This window comes from Microcaecilia unicolor, unplaced genomic scaffold, assembly GCF_901765095.1.
Source record: "Microcaecilia unicolor unplaced genomic scaffold, aMicUni1.1, whole genome shotgun sequence".
Classification (NCBI taxonomy): domain Eukaryota; kingdom Metazoa; phylum Chordata; class Amphibia; order Gymnophiona; family Siphonopidae; genus Microcaecilia; species Microcaecilia unicolor.
In genome coordinates, this window is record NW_021963589.1 from 35,640 (window position 1) to 41,639 (window position 6,000).

Here is a 6,000-nt window from a genome sequence, read left to right on the forward strand (position 1 = left end):
AGGGACATGGAGCCAACACCATCTCGCTCCAGACAGCTCTGTCCTGATCAAACTCCCTGTAACGAACCTGGATTTTTTACCCTGTAAATATCTTCTTCCAAATGAGATATTGCACATTGCAGTCACCCAGCTTTGGACTATTTCTACCTGTTCAACTATCTTCTCCTCCCCCTGCAATACAACTACCTCTCTTCAGATCTCCACCTCCCACAGCCTCCAGATTAAGAAGTCTCTGTATCCTGAACATCTATCTGTGAGTAAATGATCTGTGATTTATTCAATAAAAGAGACTTTATAAAATAATAGAGACTTCAGGTGATTGCTGTGCCAGGGTTATGCTCCATGATATTGGGGCTTCTATTTACCAAGCTCCAAGAGTCATGACACTGCTAGCATGCGAATGCATGCTGGACAGGGTTCACCATTTCTCCCCAATGGTGTAGGGTTTGCTGCAGCCAGCGAGCCAATCTTTAGCGTGCTGGTCGCTGGTCATTAGGGATGAATAGGTTTAGCATACATTTGCATGCTACTTATGCTAAGAGCCCTGTTTTGCATGTATTTGCATGCTAGTTGCGTTCAGAGCCTGCAAGAGCATTGTTTCACGCGCTCGGTTGCTCTGATCATGGGGTGGTAGCAGCCTCTGATCATCGACCCAAAAGAGCTGTGGGGAGAGTGTATGGGGGAGGGGGGTTGGGATGGCTATGATGCTGTGAGTGCTGACAATGTTGAGAGAACAGTGGAGGGTGTGGGTTGGGGGGTATTCTGAGACAGCTGTGGAAGTATATGTGCTGGGGTCAGCCTTCTTAGAGAGGGATTCATACTAGTTGGAGACTGAGATTACTGAGGGCATGGGGTAATCAAGCCTGAGCTGGGAGACGGCTTAGGCGGAGTCAGACCTAGAGAACAGAAGAGCTGGGTGTTAATGCCGGGGGGGGGGGGAGGGAATTCTACTCAAAAAGATAGATAAAGCTGAATTTTTAAAACATCTGCACAGTTACAACCCCAAAAACAAAGGCAGGAGCTGAAATCTAATGCATTCTGAGCACCTCCCATGTCCCTGACTGTGTTTCTGGTTTGTGTTTCAGATGCGGGTGACATTTGAGGACGTCTCTGTCTCTTTCTCCCAGGAGGAGTGGGAGTATTTAGATGAGGAGCAGAAGGAGCTTTGGAGGGAGGTGATGAAGGAGAACTATGAGATGTCCTGGCTATTAAACCTCCTTGCAGCAGCTCATAGGTTTGCTTGCTTTTTTGTGTATGGTAATGACGGCTGCGAGGGAAAGTGGATACAGAGATTAACCTAATGTATAATTGTAACAACAGTAAAAGTATTACTGGGAAAGCGTCAGTTTGGTGAATGTATATCTAGGAGACCGAGAGACCTTCCCCCAGCCCCATGAAGGGTTTATTGTAAGCTCTGTGGAACAGGGACTGTCTCTTCATGTTCAAGTGTACAGCGCTGCGTACGTCTGGTAGCGCTATAGAAATGATAAGTCGTAGTCGTTTTCACCAAGGAGGTTTAATAGACAGGAGCCAAAGTGAAGTCAAAACGTTGAAACCCATTAAGTCAATCTCAGTTTCCCCTTCCCCGTGCAGCCGTCATCCCCATACACTCATAACAAAGCCCCTACCAATCTGGCAACAAAAGTTGGCAATGTTCATCCTTTCCCAAAACCTGAGTCATTCTATCCTGTCCCTGCAATTTACTGGGGATATTTGTGGTATACTTTTGAGGCAAGAGCAACCTCACTCTGTTCACAGCCCCATTGCATTGAAGCAAAGGTAGTTATGATCACTGGACAGGACTCTTTGGAGTAGGGAGAAGGGCATCCCCAAACCTCAGGATCATGGCAGTAAGAAGCAATGAAACACAGAAAAAATGAAGGCAGATAAAGACCCTGTGGCCTAACCAGTTACAACGTCTTCCAGATTGCACAGAAGTAGGCTGCTCTCATTGAACAAGGGGATAACCCAGGATAAAGTTGTTTCCTTGAAGAGCAGAGAAATGAATCCTCAGAAACCACTGGAAACACTTTATAGGGAACCTCTAATGCAGAGCTGCCAAGTTACCTAGTTCCAGGAGGGAGACATTTGGCCAATCTTGGTTTGGAATTTAAACCCTAAAGCATTGTGGGATATATAGTCCATGATTCTACCCTTTAAAATCCAGGCTGCAGACCCTGTAATATATTAGGAAGTAAAATATAAGTAGAAACCAGTTTCATACCCACAGTCAGAGAGAGGAGAAATATTGGGCTTAACCACTGCCCAAAGGGTTTCACCATAAAAGGGAGGGTGAGGATTTTCACAACTATACCCTCTGTGAAGAAGGGTGAAAGATGCTTGAGAATGAGGTGGAGAATATTTGTGTACAGCCTCTGGGGTATCCCTCAGCCCTGTCAATCTGAGATACTTGCTACAAATATTAACCTCATTGTATTTAGACAACAATAAGACAATCACTGAATGATGCTGCAAAGGTTTTATTTACTCTACTAGAAAGTAACCAGAGCTCCGGTAATGTCACCGGGAGTCCCTGGAGGGCTGTGGGAGTAGAGGGTACAGGGGTGGTGTCCTCAAGCGGGAGATAGACTCTTCTGAATTTCAACAGTGAGGCTGGTCCAAAATCAAGTACAAGTCCGGTTCACTAGAGGAGGAGAGAGAGGTGAGACAGCATTAGCAGAACCAGGGAGAATATCTCGCCCCCCACCTCACAACATCATATAGAGCACAAACACTCCTACCTAGACCCTGAAACTCAGAACAGTGGAAGGAGTTCCTGATATGTCCTCAGCTAAGTAGAGTCACAGAGCTCAAAACAGGAGTTATTAAAACAAACTTGGCTACAGTCCTAGTAAAAAGCCCTCAGAGGAGTCTCAAGTCACAGTAGAGAACATTTTGAAGAGTGCCAACCTTATTAATTTTTGAAATATGACCTATTAGATCCCACGACTGCCCCATGAATAAGTCCTGTGACTCTAAAAAGGACTTCAGTTTATCCTTTATTGAAGGGGAGTGTTCTGGATCTTACTCAGGTTGAGAGCTATCGTCCTATTTCATCTTTGACATCATAAATATTGGTGGCGGAGCTGGTGGTGGGAGGCGGGGATAGTGCTGGGCAGACTTGTACGGTCTGTGCCAGAGCCAGTGGTGGGAGGCGGGGCTGGTGGTTGGGAGGCGGGGGATAGTGCTGGGCAGACTTGTACGGTCTGTGCCAGAGCCGGTGGTGGGAGGCGGGACTGGTGGTTGGGAGGCGGGGATAGTGCTGGGCAGACTTATACGGTCTGTGCCAGAGCCGGTGGTGGGAGGCGGGGCTGGTGGTTGGGAGGCGGGGATAGTGCTGGGCAGACTTGTACGGTCTGTGCCCTGAAAATGACAGTTACAAATCAAGGTAAGGTATACAGAAAAAGTAGCACACGTGAAATTATCTTGTTGGGCAGACTGGATGGACCGTGCAGGTCTTTTTCTGCCGTCATCTACTATGTTAATTGGATTTCTCCTTCTTCCTATATTTTCAAAATTAAATCTCAGTTCACTTGTGTGGTAAACAGGAGTTTCAGAAAAAGTGTGAATTGTCTCTCTCTCTTCCTCAATTTCCTGTATTAAGTTGTTTCCTTCTTCAAGAGATCTCTCCTTTAGAAGTTGTCTTTCATCGATTTGACTACCTACAGCAGGAACCTGGACTGTGCCAAGCTAAAGAAACTTCCTACCCTCTAATTTTCCTGACTCAAATTATTAAACTGAAAATTTATAGCCCTATCTATGTAGATGGAGAGCACTTCTTCCCTTTTGAAGCTCCTAAAATGAATGAAACTCTCTCACTCACACACTCATAGATGCATTCCCCTCTCTACTCAGTAAGTTTACTAATCTGGCTAATTCAAAATGTGAGCAAAGTCTTTTTTGAACTTATAAGATTTAAACACTCTTAAACTGAAATTCTCCCTTTTCTATTTTTCATAAGCTTCAAGTAATCCTGAAATATTCAGATCCTTTTCTCAGAAGAAACCTCAAACTTGTAAATCTCCACCAATCTCTTTTCACACATATAAGGCACTCTTTTATAATTTCAGTCAACTTAGATCAAACAACAATTCTTTCTTTCAATTCTTACACACACGGAGCTCACAGCTGCATGTCTGTCTTGGCCAAATCGTCAGTTGCTCTCCCCTCTCTGTTCCTGGGCAGCAGGGTTGCCAGGTGGAAAATTTTTTCCCCACCCAAACGAGCCCAAATCCAGCCCAAAACCCGCCCAAAGTCAAACTCCGCCCCTGACACCCCCACCCCCGCGTCATCACCCCCGCCCCCGCTGTCTTCAACCCCGCCCCCGCCATCATCGGCCCTGCCTCCCCCGTCACTAACCACGCCCAGAACGTCACTAACCCCCGGCCAAAACGTCACTAACCCCGCCCCCGCGGCCAAAAAAACCGCTTAAAAAACCGGCCAAAAGACCCAAAACAAGCCCAAAAACCGCAACCCACCGCGGGCAAAAATTTCCTGTGGCGGGTAGCGGAAAACCGCCCAATTGGCAACACTGCTCACAGCTGCATCTGTGTCTTGGCCAAATCGTCAGTTGCTCTCCCCTCTCTGTTCCTGGGCAGATTTCTAACAGGAGCTGATCATCCAATCAGAAAGCTCTATTTGATTGCAGATTAACATACAGACACTCTAATGGGAATTTTTAGTCAAAAACACTAGATAAACCCTTCGTTTTTGTATCAAACTTCACATTTTGGATCAGAGCCATGCCCTAACATTAAGGCTGTAAACATTCCCATCAATGTTTACCCACAAATATGCAAATGAGAACCTCCCAAAAACGGACTAATTTGCATAAGGCTTGAGCCAATTCGAGTACATAGCATACCAATCCCATTTCCTAGCACCTAAATTCTGCAATTAGATTTAATGCAAATACTTTTAAAACTTCTTTTAGCACTTTTAAAATCTCAGGTGTCAGTGCAGGTCTCCTTGGAATGAATTGCTCATGTGCAGGAATTCATCCTAATTAAACATCTCCCTGGCAACCCAGGACACCTCCATCCGACCCCCCTGCTCTCCCAGCAGTAAGGTAAACAAATTAAACCAATTCCTACAACTATGGAATTTATTAATTTCATTTATCTGAGAGAACTAAGCAGGACTGTGAGATTTTCATGTACATACTACCTAGTTGTATATATGGTAATGGAATTACACTAATTCACATTCTATTGGTCTGGTGTCCTTTTCCTGCTTCCCTGGGTTTCCATCTCAGTCAGATTTAGCCTCCTTTGGGCTGTGGTGTCAGGAACCTTCATTCAGGTGTTGCTCCCTGAGGTTTAATCCCCCTCACTGGTAACCCCATTTCCATCCCACCCACCCATTTCAGCTCCAAAACTCTGCCTGAGAGGCACAGATGCAGCTCCTGTGATAGAGAAGGGAGGGGTATTGCCAGGGGTCCAGTGATACCCTGAATTATTTTCTTTCTACGGAGCTCAATACTCACATTTTCTCTCATGGTAGACTAGAAGATTCTCCCGTACGCATTTCACAACAACAAAGCAGAGGATATATAAGTGGTAATTTCCTCTCATGCTTAGCTCTGTAAATATAAGACACAGAGATTGAGGTTTGTACACAGAACACACACCAACCCTCGCCGATGACAGAACATGGGGCCAAAATTAGGAATGTTTTGTGCAATAACAATGATGGGCCCTGACGCAGCTTTATGAAACATGTCATGTTGGCTCAAGTCCAAAATATATAATCAACAAGCTTTAAGATATGTGAAGTATGAATTTTAAAATAATTATGACAAGATAAGTTTTGATATTTTGGATTTCTGTGATAAATTTGGGACCGAAGATGAGACAAGTGAGTTGTCGTTATCAAGAATATTTTGCCTGTTCTGGAGTCTATACAGGGGAGAATGTTTCCTCTTACAGCTTACTAAAAAAATGATTCAGATCCTGGTATCACCTCAGTGGCAGCAACACACAGTCCCTCCACTGCCAACTA

The 6,000-nt window shown here is 45.0% G+C and overlaps 1 long non-coding RNA gene across 1 annotated transcript; it reads right to left on the reverse strand.

Moving 5' to 3' along the window:
• Nucleotides 1-2,460: 2,460 nt before the first annotated feature.
• LOC115459480 lies at nt 2,461-5,545 on the reverse strand. Its single transcript, XR_003940278.1, has 2 exons — nt 5,486-5,545; nt 2,461-2,644 (listed from the first exon to the last, which is right to left on the reverse strand). It is a non-coding gene; the product is annotated as an uncharacterized LOC115459480 (long non-coding RNA).
• Between the last annotated feature and the right edge of the window lie 455 nt (nt 5,546-6,000).